This window comes from Lepidochelys kempii, chromosome 9 (genome assembly GCF_965140285.1).
Source record: "Lepidochelys kempii isolate rLepKem1 chromosome 9, rLepKem1.hap1, whole genome shotgun sequence".
NCBI lineage: Eukaryota > Metazoa > Chordata > Testudines > Cheloniidae > Lepidochelys > Lepidochelys kempii.
In genome coordinates, this window is record NC_136388.1 from 27,397,390 (window position 1) to 27,411,549 (window position 14,160).

Consider the following 14,160-nt stretch of genomic DNA (forward strand, 5'->3'; position numbering starts at 1 on the left):
GTTCTTCAACAGAGTTGCTTTGTTTCTTGCCCCGTTAACGGTAACTTTCCCGCATCACTGTGCTATCACGGGAGGGTGAGGGGAGACCATTGCTGCACACAGGTGAGCCGCATAAGGGCCTGGGACAAAGGCGCAGTCTTGGAAAAAATCGTCCCTTGATTCTCTGCTCACCCCCAGCAGCGAGGTATCATCCCTAATGGGGGAGGGATAACTCAGTGGTTCGAGCATTGGCCTGCTAAACCCAGGGTTGTGAGTTCAATTCTTGAGGGGATCATTTAGGGATCTGGGGCAAAAATTGGGGATTGGTCCTGCTTTGAGCAGGGGGTTGGACTAGATGACTTCCTGAGGTCCCTTGCAACCCTAATATTCGATGATTCTATGATCACATCCTGTGGAAAGCGTGGTGACAGGAATGATTATCAGGCCTCATCTACAGTGCTGGCTCTTCCAAAGAGCCACATGCCCAGTGTACAGTAGGGTCCAGGAAGAGTGATTTACCCTGCCCCTGCAGCTACTTGCCATTTTGGGGGTCTTGTGGCTCATGCGTGCTTGCTCGGGGTCAGCCAGTTAGTAACAGGTGTAAGAGTACTGGCTGTGTTTTAAATCACTGAATCAGTGTTCTCTATGTTGCAGACAACACTGTTTCTGTAAAATGCTGCATTTAAACTTCACAGAGATTACCTTGGGAGCCCAGCCTCCCTCTTTGTTATCGCCGGTTGAGCAGAATTAGGAAGCAGCCAAGAACTAAGGAGAACTTTCTGCATTTTGTCCTTCCCCCCAAGGAGCGGCGGGATAGCAAGAAGAGGGACCGAAAGGAGAACGCGGCACGCCAGAATGAAGCCACGGAGAGGCTCTTCAAGTTTATGGAGCACCACGCAGACATGCTCCAGGCGATACTAGCTCTTCAAACTGAGCAGCTCCGCACCCGCCCTCTCCTGCAGCCGCTGTCGTAAAACTCTTTCCCATGCACCCCCCAGACACCGCCAACACACTCTTATCAACCTCCTGGCTCCAGTGTATACCCGCAGCATTCCACTCCTCCCCCATCACAGTCCAGCCCTGCGGACTCCCAGTACCCACTGCACTCAACACCCGTCCCTCTGCAGTTTGGCCCTGCTGAAGCACAGTACCCGCTGCACTGTACTCCAAAGGAGAAGGTTGGATATGGTCCCTGGACATACACAAATCTTTAGCCATCCCGGGACCCTTCCTCCTCCTGGGACCTTCCCTTTCCCCATTCCCCTCACTGCTGATGCTTTTTTTGTTTGACTCTCTCCTCTGGTTGTTGTCTTTTAATAAAAGAATTGTGTTGGTTTGAAAGCAAACTTTATTCTATTAATTGAAAGCAGAATGAGGACTGCAAAGCAACATACAATTATGTTAAACCCACATATTGCATCATCTGCACCAATCACTTCCTAGCATTACAAGCACTGCACTCCCGAGCATCGCAACAAATATTAGTGGTTTTCAGCTTCAAATTGCTGCCTCAAGGATTCCCTAGTCCTTATGGACCCATGCTGCACCCCTCTAATAGCCCTGGTCTCTGGCTGTTCAAACTCAGCCTCCAGGCTCTGAGCCTCTGCAGTCCAGCCCTGAGTGAAGCTTTCACCCTTCCTTTCACAAATACTATGGAGTGTACAGCACATTGCTATAAGCCTAGGAATATTGTCATCTGCCAGGTCCAGCTTCCCATAGAGACAGCGCCAGTGGGCTTTTAAATGGTCAAAGCACGCTCAACAGTCAGTCTGCACTTGCTCAGCCTGTTGTTGAACCGCTCCTTGCTGCTGTCAAGTTGCCCCGTGTATGGTTTCATAAGCCATAGCATTAAGGGGTAGGTGAGGTCTCCCAGGATCACAATGGACATTTCAACTTCCCCTACAGTGATCTTCTGGTCCGGGAAGAAAGTCCCGGCTTGCAGCTTCCTGAACAGGCCGGTGTTCCGAAAGATACGTGTGTCATGCACCTTTCCAGACCAGCCGATGGTAATGTCTGTGACACACCCATGGTGATCCACAAGCACCTGAAGAACCATTGAGAAATACCCCTTGCGATTAATGTACTCTGTGGCTAGGTGGTCTGGTGCCAGAATTGGAATATGCGTGTCATTTATTGCCCCGCTGCAGTTAGGAAAAGCCCATTTGTGCAAAGCCAGCCACAATGTCACGCATGTTGCCCAGAGTCATGGTCTTTCAGAGCAGGATGCGATTAATGACCCTGCACACTTCCATCAACACGACTCCAATGGTCGACTTTCCCAGTCCGAACTGGTTAGAGACCAATCAGTAGCAGGCTGGAGTAGCCGGCTTCCACAGTGCAATTGCCATGCACTTCTCCAACAGCAGGGCAGCTCTCATTTTCATGTCCTTGCACTGCAGGGCTGGGGGTGAGCTCATCTCACAGTCCCATGAATGTGGCTTTCCTCATGCAAAAGTTCTGCAGCCACTGCTTGTCATCCCTGATGTGCATCACAATGTGATCCCACCACTCAGTGCTTGTTTCCTGAGCCCAAAAGCAGCGTTCCATTCTGCTCAGCACCTCCGGGAATGCCACACGCAATCTCGTGTCATAGTTACTACGTGTGGCGAGATCAATGTCGCACTTCTCTTACCTTTTTAGTTTAAGGAATAACTCCACTGCCACTCATGACGTGTTGGTCAGAGGAAGCAGCATACTAGTTAATAGTTCGGGATCCATTCCTGCAGCCCAGAAAGGCAGGGTGCACAATACACAAACCATTGAAAGATGGCGCCAAATGTGGACAGAAGCACAGGGATTGCTGGGATAAGAAGCAATGCATCACGGGACACTGGGACAGGACCCAGGATGCCCCACAACCCCCTCCGCCTTCCCACAACTCTTAATGGCAGAAGAGAAAGAGGTGCTCTGTGGGATAGCTGCCCAGAGTGCAACGCTCCGAATACCACTGCAAGTGCCGCAAGTGTGAACACACTATTGTGCAAGCAGCTGACAGTGTGAACACACAACAGCGGTTTTCCTTCAGCGCTCTGAGTGGTGCTGTAACTCTGCCAGTGTAGACATGCCCACAGTCTCTGTGTCACACACGCTGTCGCACACAGTCTTCCATACTGACCTCCTAACACATACCTGTATTATTATTGTTGTTACTTTTTGGTATTTCCTACAATGCTCATATATTCTCTGTAATTTTATTCTTTCAAAGTGTGGGGTTTAGTTTTTTGACTGGTCTATGCACTTTGCAATTTTTATTTCTCGCTTTCTACTCAAAGAATTAAATTTAAAGTGTGAGTTCTAAAATGCCTAAAATGTCCTGGCTGGAGTAATTATCCCTATGGTGACTTTTTAAAAATATATATTATATCTAGCTTTTTTGTTTCCACTGGTGGCGCACATTACTTCATTACACATAACAAAATGTATTACGCACACGGATGGAAAAAATTAGAGGAACCATTGGTGCACACTCATGCATACACACAGTTTTAAACGTCCTCCCTGAAGCTACAGGCACTCAAGGCAAGCACAGGTAAAACGTACATTGTAAAACAGGCAATACTAAGACCAGACAAATTAAAAGCAGGGAAGGGTAAGACCAGAGTAATTAAAAGCTGGTGAGATGGGACAGGGTGGGGTGCGAGGGAAGCAATCTATGACACGAGAACTGATTAGTTCTTCTGGTCCACTGGCTGGTGCACTGAATGGGAAAACCCAACACTCTGCCTACTCCCCACCCACCTGCACAGGATGGGTAATAGCAATGCCACGGAAGCTGTTCTCCCTCCTACACTGCTACCAACAATGCAGGTAGCAGGCACAGGGAAGAAAAGGGCACACCTTGCACCATCCCTTATATCCCTACAGAGGTGCATTAGACCAGTCACAATCTAGCCTTTAACTGGTATCTTTTCACAATTCTCTAAGTGATTTCTACTGGACTGTTTTGCAAAATAAACTATAAAAACCTAGACAGGTAGAGTCTTGCTAGGCAGAGGTGCAGAGAAGAATATTCCATTGCACATCTGAAGAGGATCTTTCCACTATTTTACCATGGTGAGGACTTTATGTAGGAGTATGACGATCACGTCCATGCAGTGTCTGCTGGGCGGATACACTGATTTCAACTACCCTTGCATGGAGTGAAAGTGAAGTCTGGCATGCTGTGTGACAGAAGTCCATGAGGCTCTGTGTTCTAGAAGCCAGACATATTCTCACTGATTCTTGGGTGGGCTTGAAATTGATTGATGTTTGAAATCTCTCTTGTGGGAGGCAAGTCTCACCATCTCGGAGTAAAACAGTGCTACTGTGAACTCTGCGCTCTGAGTTGGAGTCAGGGTTGATTTCTGCCTGTAGACTATGAAATCTAGTGAGACAAAGAGCTTTAGAATTATTGGAACTGAGTTGGTCAGCTGTTGCGGTGATCCTCCTTGAGGAGGGAAGGCAGTCCTGCCAGGCGTACCCTGTCTTTATATAGGGAGGGCTGGGGGTTTTGTAGTCACCTCTCTAAGTTTTTCATTCAGAGGGGACTCCTGTACCAGGCCCATTGATAAGTCACAGGACACTGTATAAAGTTTCAATACTGAGACAGTCAGTACTGAGACAACAGGTATTGCAGAGGTAATCGGTACTGAGGCGTAAGGTACTGCTACAATAATAGAAGGACTCAATGTAGGGCTTGGTGCCATGGGATTAGTACTGAGGGTAGCATGGTCTGCTGATTTAGAAGTTACTGTATGCGCTGCCTTGAAAGTCAATGCCAGGGTACCAGAATGGGCTCTCTCAGCATATTGGTCCTTGGAAGTAGGAGCCCGAGAGGAGTCATGCAGCTAATGACCCTTCAGTCTCTTGCTAGGTGACAGAGAGGAAATCTGCATGTGTGCTCATCCTTACAACATTGCTTCTGTCTGCCCCCTCAAATGTCAATGCTGACGAAGGAGTGGACGAATGGTGCCTATGAGTGGATGTGGCCCAGAACCTCAAAGTGTTACCAGGTTCAACAGGGCACTTACTAAGAGAATGCCTGCATTAACTTCTTTAACCAGAATAGGTTTCAGTTTTGCCTCCCTCATTCTCTGGTAAACTTGGGAAAAGTGCAACTAACAGAGCATCACACTGGGACATCTCCAAGACACAGCAGGCACAAAGTGCACCCATGGCTGATGGCACTGAAGCACCACATGAGGGACAGATCTAAATTCCTGGTGATTTCATTTCTGCCATTACTCTGGGGTGGTCCTATAATAACTCAACTTTCTAGTCTTTATACACTGTACTTATTTAACCAATCGACCTAAAAAGAAAACTACACTATCACTGACTGTGCTAATACATCATACAGTGTGCAGAGTAAGCAGATACTGCAAGGGATCGATCTCTCTCTGCCTTGGGTGGTAAGAAGGAACTGAGGGGTGGTTTGGCCCACTCTGCCCTTTATGACCTTGGGTGGGGAGAGGGGCACTTAGGGCACAGGCACGATCCCAACAGACACTGCTGCCCAAAAGAACACAATCATTCTAGCATTTGGCACCTGGGCACCAAGAATGGTATCTGTGTGAACAATCACTCAAAGTAGCACTCACAGTTTCTCAGAGGAACACTGTGCCTAGCTACTGTACATCAGCTGTGAGAAAGCACTTCGAAGCAGAGTATCCAGAAATTTCTAAAAGCAGCACAGAAAGGGTTAAATAGAAAACACCATGTATTCAGAATTGTGATCCAGCCGCAAACCACAAGGACCATGCAAATAAAAATGGAGTACCATGCAGACCCAGGATGATAAGCACAGAAGGTGGCATCTCTGCAGGCTGCTAAGTTCCATATTGTCCTCAGGGAAATAACAGTAGCTAACAACCAGTCATTTCCACTGTGGAAGATTTGGGAGATCAATAAGTCTGTAAAGAATCTATTAGCACAATGGACTTCATACGTGAATGACAGATCTTTAAAACTACACTTTACTCTGACGCACACAGCACATGGCTCCACCGTATTTACACTTACGAAGTCAGGAGGTTTAAACAGTGACTTCACCACAGAAGCTGTGGAGTCAATGCTCTTAAAGGGCAATTTACTATCAAGTTCAATGGGAATTTTGACATTGGCTTCCATGGAAGCAGAATAGGATTATTAAAAAGAAATGCATGCATCACAACGAACATTACAATAACTTCAAATAGAGGTTGCCCACATTAGTGACAACAAATTGGTTAACTGGGTCTCACATGGCGCTGTCCTGGGGAAGTGGTTATCTAGCTAAGAAGTAGGACTGCTGAGTGAGGCTGAGTCAGCCTTTGAAAGATCTGAATGAGCAGCAGCGTCCATACCGATGCTTATCAATGGTCAAGTTTAGGCTCACACGTGCAGTATCAGCAAAAATATCTCAGTGAAGAAAGTATGATTTCACGGCACAATTGAAGGCTGCTTATGGCCTACATTTAAAAATAAAACCAACTCACGATAAGTAAACTCCAGGTGGAGTGATTATTCAGCAGACTTTAATGCCCAGTCCTTCACTGCAATATTAAAAAGGTTATTCTTGCCTCTAGTTCCCTTCACTCTCTGGAGACAATTTCCCATGCCACGCAGTTATCGAATAGAGTTCACACACATGACCGTGCAACTCTCATGATTTTGTAGTTGAGCAAATCTGTGGTTCTTCGTGCTTACTTAAGACAGGATTTCCTATTACTGGTGAAATAGTTATGGGAACCCCTGATAGTCATGGGCAACGTAACAATCAGGAAACGTTTCACTTAAAGACCTTTTAGCACTGTGTTGAAATATACAGGAATTCACACACAAAAACTAATACTAATGTTGTAGTGAGAGTCCGATTGTTATGTTGGAAAACATTCCATATACTGAGAGAAGGGAGGACAGAACAAAGGTAATAACTTCAAACACCACACTGATTGTCAGAGGCTTTGCATACAGCGGAGGGCCAGCATGTTTGGCTATATTGCTGTTTTCAGCAGCTTGATCCAATAAGTGCTTCTCTCTAACGGAAGGGAAGACAAGAATGTACACAGTACTAGCTTTCCTAAACATCAGGTGGGAAAGGGGAAGGAGAGAGACAAGAAAAAGGGAAGTGGGGATGTTTGTTGATGGACCAACTGACCACACTCTCCAAAATCTTTGCTCCAAACTTCTGTCAGAGAAGCTACTGCACAGCAATCCTTTGTCGTATACAGGGTACATCTGCACAGTCTACATAACACACTAAATCTGGACTTTGACTCAGATTTAAGCCAAAGACCCCCTTTCCATTCACACAGAAATTAGTCTGACTAGGGCCAGGAACCCTTCTGGACTCAAGCCTGCCGTCAGAGTGGTGCTGTGACCCGGGACAGAGCCTCGACATTTTGCAGTGTGGACGCCGCTCAAGTCCAGATCACCAGACTTGGGTCTGGAGAGTCTGACAATGCTATCCCACAATCCCCTGTGCTGTGCTTCCGAGCCCTTCAAATCCAAAACTTGGCACTCACTTCCCCAGAACCCGAAGCAACCTCCTGATTCAAATGCAACCTCTTGGCATTTGACCCTTCATTTCATGCGGACTGCTCAACTGGAAACAACACAGTCAGTCAACACTAATGTGCATTAGCTATGCCCAGCAGCAAGATGGAGTCTGACATCAAAAGCACACAGCTAGTTGACCAAAGGAACATAGCTGGCTTCTATTTAACCTCAGTTATCAAGCAAGCAATACACTTGACTTCACCAAGAGCACAAGGAATGATCATGTCTATAAAATTATATTGGCACGACTGGCAGCATTAGAGATCGACTGGACAGCAGAAGAATACAGAGAGTGAATCATGTGGCTGAAGACAGACTACCACGGAGTCAAGGATGCCAGCTCATGGGCCTATGAAGTTATTAATACAAACTGGGATTTTTGTGATTTTCTATTCAGGGCAGAAACCACACCACTTCTCTATTGACCTTCTGCCTCCCACCACTCCCCACCGCCGACGCCACATAGTTTCAAAATGCACACGGCGAAAAGAGGAAAAATGTTAAACAAGCAGTTACCCATGAAATTTTTACTAGTTACTCACTGACTGTTATAAGTGTGGGTTTGGACTCCACAATTCACAGCCTCACATACCCCTCCCACATAATATCACATGCCTTATAAATCCGCACCCAAACTGTCCTAGACTGCCCATGAACTGAGTCCCTAAAAACCTGGCTCTTATGAATGCAAACCAAGCCACATTATGCATCTGATCCATCGCTTGCTTTAATGTCTGAGTCCAAGTTACAGCAAAGGGTGGCTGGCTGACTGTATTAGGGATCCCAATGGCTGGCCGTCAGTCAGGGGTTGTCCAGGGACACAGTGTGCTCGTAAGGAGGCTGTACCGTGTCTTCGTGCTAAATCAGTAGAAGCTTTCACCCATTGCTGGTTGGTGATGAAAGTGAACTTCTCACAGAGTAGGAACTCCAGACAGTCTTATGTTCTGGGACAGAGCATTCTTATTTGGGCTGCCTCTAACTCTCAAGCCCCCTCCATTCCATGACATGCTGTTGGGTCTCCAGATGCCTAGACAGCTCCTTACCATACATAGATGGCTGGCCCCAAACAGGAGTTCATACTTCCACTTGGGGACCTCCAAAAGGTCAGTGTTCTCCAGAGCCTACCCTGCCTGACTGGACCGAACAATCATCACTAGTAACTAGACCTCTCATAAGTGTGCCCCAAACAACTCCTCTCCCACCCCCACCCCCCGCCCACCCCGAAGACGATATAGAAATAATTTGAATTGAATTTTCAATTTGTCTCTTACCATGATGTCTGCTAGTTTTTAATGCTGCTCAAAAGGATATCCAAAATGATAGTGTTTTTGGTGTGAATAGAACAGAATACATCCCATTGATAAATTCTGATCTTGAATTAAAGCAGCCCCTTTCATAAAGTGTGAAATGTATTTTTTATTGTGCTCAAATAATAATTTTCTCTCTCTCTCTCTCTCTCTCTCTCTATTTTCAAGGCCCTTCCAAACACATGGTATCAGGAGCCTGTGGGTGCAGACTAATCTACTGTGGGGTAAGAAAAAGAGTGTGAGATGAGCTGGTAGGAGACCTGCTACATAAAATTAATTAGCAGGTACAGAAGGACCACGTGGATTACCAAAAGCATAAGGATGCATACAGGGTGGAGAGACACACAGAGGCTGCCCAGCATGAGGAGAACTGGCAGACAGATTCATGGAACATGACTGCAAGCTGAGGGAGGAAGACAGAGCACAGCAGCAGGAGCTGTTCAAGCAATTACTTGCACTCATGGCTACCTGACTGCAGGCTCAAGTGCCACCTTCAGCTCCTGCACCTGACCCACAGCCTGAGTCTCCTCTCCATTATTGTGCCCTGCAGAGGATTTCTGGTTCTTATGACATGTAAATACTCATGTAAAATAAAATGTTGAATTTGCACACAAGGCTGCAACCACAAGTTTTATTAAATGTCATACTAAAAGTGGCACAAACTTTCATGAGTGTCATCCCATGCCCAATCTCAAACTTTCGTAATAAAAATTTATAAACTCATCACAGTATTCCATAAACTGTAAATGGCAGTACCTTGCCAGTATGGATACAACGCATAACCCATCTCTATAATTCATAATGCACAATACCAACACATTTACAAAAATCTTCCCACTGCTGGCCCACACTCATACACAGAGCAACCTCAAATACCATTTCATTTCCCCTCATGTATGGGACAGTGAAAGCACAGTAAGCATGCACTAATCATGACAGGTGCACTGTCTGACTGCGTATACTGGTTCAGCAATCCAGCAGTGCCCAAGTCCATTCCTGGTGAAAAGATTCCCCGATCTCCTCTCAGACATTGGGCAGAGTGCAGTAAGCCACAATAATGCTGACTGCATTAATGACACTGGCATCCAGAGGTTGTGAAGGCAGTGCCAATGGGATTTCAGTCTGCTAAATGCACATTCCATCACCATTCTACAGGTACTGAATATATATAGTTGAACCTTCTTTTGCCAGGTCATTTGAAAATAGCGTATGGTTTCCAAAGCCATGTCAACAGGGGATAGGGTCCCCTAGAATAACAGCGGGGATAGTGACTCCATTTATAACAAAGTCACAGCTTCTCAATGAAGGTAAAATCCAATCTCCGAGCACTGTGGCATTGTGCACCCTACCAGTGCATTCCCACTGATGACTCTACTCCTATGGTCAACCAGGGCCTGCATAATAATGGAGTATCCTTTGTAGTTTATGTACTCATGTACATCTTGAAGAGGGCACCCATCAAGGGTCCTTGTGCAGTCTGGAAAGCCTATTCTCTGAAAACCTGCAATTATTTCAGGAACATTTGTAATGCCCACTATTTTGGGGTGCATCAAGAGTCCTGATCACCTCATAAACCTCCAACACCACAACCCCCACAGTTGATTTGCCAGCTCCATACTGGTTAGCCACAGACCTGTAGCATTCTGAGGTATCCATCTTCCAGATACCTATAGTGACTTGCTTCTGGATCAGCATGGCCCCCATCATGTGTGCACCCTAGCGCTGAAGGGTTGGGGCAAGCTGCTCACAGACTTTCAAGAACGTCTGCTTCTTCACATTAAAGTTCTGGATCCATGTCCGCAAGACGGTGTGATCCCACCTATCTGTGCTTCTGGCCCTGCTCAGGAAGCACCGGTCAACACAAGGGAAGCTGCAGCTAAGCCAACAGGTATGAGCAGCATCAGCTGGTTTGGAGCCGGCACGGAGCTGGCACGTCAGTATCCTCCTCCAAGAGATGCCTTGGCAGTTCAAAAACCTGCCGCTGAAATGTCCACAAGCATCTCACAGATGCTCCATCTGTGTCCCAAAAATAGGGCTGAGAGCATGAGGCAGAAAAGTCTTTCCACCAGGGTGCATCCATCTTGGCTTTGCCTGCAGGAAGCATATGGACACAAAATGGCCCAGCTAGATGTGTTTGTGGGCTACAACCACCCAAAATGCTTCCAGTCAATTGCCCCAGGACAGACAGACAAGTTCTCCCATAACCCACTATGAAAAAAGCACAAGCAGCTTCCGCTGGTGAGGGCACTAGGAACCTTGGGATACAATAGCACACCCCCACAGAAAATAAAGTTCTGACTCAAAGCTGACTACTGCAGTTTGGACATGCCAGCACAAATGTGAAGGCCAGGTTTCCATTGCAGTGTGGACACTTAAGCACGGACTTGGAAACAAGTCCACAAGACCAGGTCCCATAGAACTGGGCTTAGTGTGCCATGTAGACAGAACCCCTGTAATCTGACTTCCCCACACAGCAGAACCATAAGGTTCCACTGCTTTATGGTCCTTCTGCATCAGGAGCAGAAATAAGTGCAGCTGTGTATCTGTAACAGAACACTGGAAACAGCTTTCCTATGAACTGGTATATGCAATTGAGTTAATGAACAGTACAGTAACAGAACTATTACTGTGTAGATTAAATTATGCTTTTGTTAGCATCATGCATTTTTTAAAGGGAAAGACAGTAACAACAATACAATATTTCTTTCTGTTCCCCTTCTCCTCTCTCGCTTTCTGTTTTTTAAGTATATATATTTGCTCAATAGGTACTCAGGGTCTAAGAAATGGTTTTAATGTCATTAAATCTGCAGTAGGCGGATATTGGATAGCCTGCCCACAGGGAAAGTTTCCTCTGAACTTTCAAAAGTTAGAGGTGCATATGACAGATTTGGAGTTGCCAGAAATAATTTATGAATATTATTTGCTGACCGGGTGATTGTGATGTCCACTGTATGCATCTATTTAGTTAACAGGATTACCCAAAAATGCATACAGGAAAGAGGAGGAAGGGTGGGTCCTGATAGATACTTATCAACAAACACTTCTGAGACAATACAAGAGCAATTCATCACTTTGATTCTCTGGTGTGACCACCCGCTGGGCTTCCCAGGAATGAACCAGTCCCTGAAGAGGAGGTGGAGGTGTCAAAGAGACACATGAGAGAGAGAGAGATTGATTTGAGACTGAGAATATAAGGACTGCTGTGTGGCAGTCCTGGTGAGTTAGACCTATGGAAGACCCCATCAGGAGTGTGGTTAGACTCCAGGTAAGATAGACATAGCGCACACACCTTCCGTTTCAAAAATTTTTCTTGTAAATTATGCATTGTTTCTATGGTTACGCAAATAACACTTTTGTTGTAAAAGGTAATCCGGTGGATAGAGTCCCAAAGGTAAGAGCAGCAAATACTGAACCCAGTCAGACTTGCAGGGTAAGAACATTGGTTACACAGGGTACTGCAGCCCAGGATTCAGTCTAAGGGTATGTCTACACTACGAAAATAGGTCGATATTATAGAAGTCGATTTTTAAAAATTGATTTTATACAGTCAATTGCATATGTCCACACTAAGTGCATTAAGTCGGCAGACTGCATCCTCACTACCGTGGCTAGCATCAACGTACGGAGCAGTGCACTGTGAGTACCTATCCCACAGTTCCCACAGTCTCCGCCGCCCATTGGAATTCTGGGTTAAGCTCCCAATGCCTGATGGGGCAAAAACATTGTCGCAGGTGGCTTTGGGTACATGTTGTCAGTCTCCCCTCCCTCCGTGAAAGCAACGGCAGACAATAATTTCAGGCCTTTCTTGTGTGGGGACACCATACTGCTTTCAGCGGATGGTGCAGTAGGACTGCTAACTGTCATCATCCACCACTTCCGCTGCAACTCTGCTCTGCTGCTGCTGTCTCAATAGCGAATTTCTCCATGTTGTCTGTCATGGGCTCCCAGGTACGTGTATTCTTCCTCGGGAAATGTGCGCGGTGTTAACCGTCATCCTCCACCGCTTCCATTGCAACTCTGCTCTCCTGCCCTCATGAATCCACCTCGCAGGTCCTCTTGTTGTTCTCCTCTATAAATATCTATTCTCGTGGCATCCGTCATCAGCCATCGCTTCCGCTGCAACTCTGCTCTCCTGCAGACGCTATACCAAGGCAAGCATGGAGCCCACTCAGATCACCACGGCAGTTATGAGCATTGTAAACACCTCACGCGTTATCCTGCAGTATGTGCAGAACCAGAACCTGCAAAAGCAGGCGAGGAGGCGATGGCAGCGTGGTGACGAGAGTGAGGAGGGCATGGACACAGACTTCTCTCAAAGTATGGGCCCTGGAAATTTGGACATCCTGGTGGCAATGGGGCAGGCTCATGCTGTGGAACGCTGATTCTGGGCCCGAGAAACAAGCACAGACTGGTGGGACCGCATAGCATTGCAGGTCTGGGATGATTCTCAGTGGCTGTGAAACTTTCACATGCGTAAGGGCACTTTCATGGAACTTTGTGACTTGCTTTCCCCTGCCCTGAAGCGCAAGAATACCAAGATGAGAGCAACCCTCACAGTTTGCAAGCGAGTGTGGAAGCTTGCAATGCCAGACAGTTACCGGTCAGTTGGGAATCAATCTGAGTGGGCAAATCTACTGTGGGGGCTACTGTGATGCAAGTAGCCAACACAATCAAAGATCTGCTGATATCAAGGGTAGCGACTCTGGGAAATGTGCAGGTCATAGTGGATGGCTCTGCTGCAATGGGATTCCCTAACTTCAGGATGATAAACAGTCCTGGCTGTCAGGGAGAACAGTTTCTCCACTTGCCTGTTGTGCGCTATCCTCCTTCTCCTCATCTTCCTCGTCCCCAAAATCCTCATCCTTGTTGCATGAGACTCCCCCCTTGCAGGTGTCCACGGACAAGGGTGGGGTAGCAGAAGCGGCATGTCTGGGGTTCTGACCCAGAGCAGCCATTTGCCTCTTTGGTTTTTTGGTAGGCTTGCCTGAGCTCCTTAATTTTCATGCGGCACTGCTGCGGGTCCCTGTTATAACCTCTGTCCATCATGCCCTTGAAGATTTTTTCAAATATTTTGGCAATTCGTCTTTTGGAACGGAGTTCTGATAGCACAGATTCGTCTCCCGTTCGGTCCATGCTGGAGCTCTTTTGTGATTCTGGGACTGCATGGTCACCTCTGCTGATGAGCTCGCCATGCTGGCCAAACAGGAAATGAAATTCAAAAGTTCCCGGTGCTTTTCCTGTGTACCTGGCTAGTGCATCTGAGTTGAAAGTGCTGTCCAGAGCAGTCACAATGGAGCACTCTGGGATAGCTCCCGGAGGCCAATACCGTTAAATTGTATCCACACTACCCCAAATT

General features: G+C 46.7%; 1 protein-coding gene across 12 annotated transcripts in view; it reads right to left on the bottom strand.

Moving 5' to 3' along the window:
• MED12L (mediator complex subunit 12L) overlaps positions 1-14,160 on the bottom strand; it is a 321,530-nt gene that overhangs the window by 115,124 nt on the left and 192,246 nt on the right. The gene's annotated exons all lie outside the window — the stretch shown is intronic.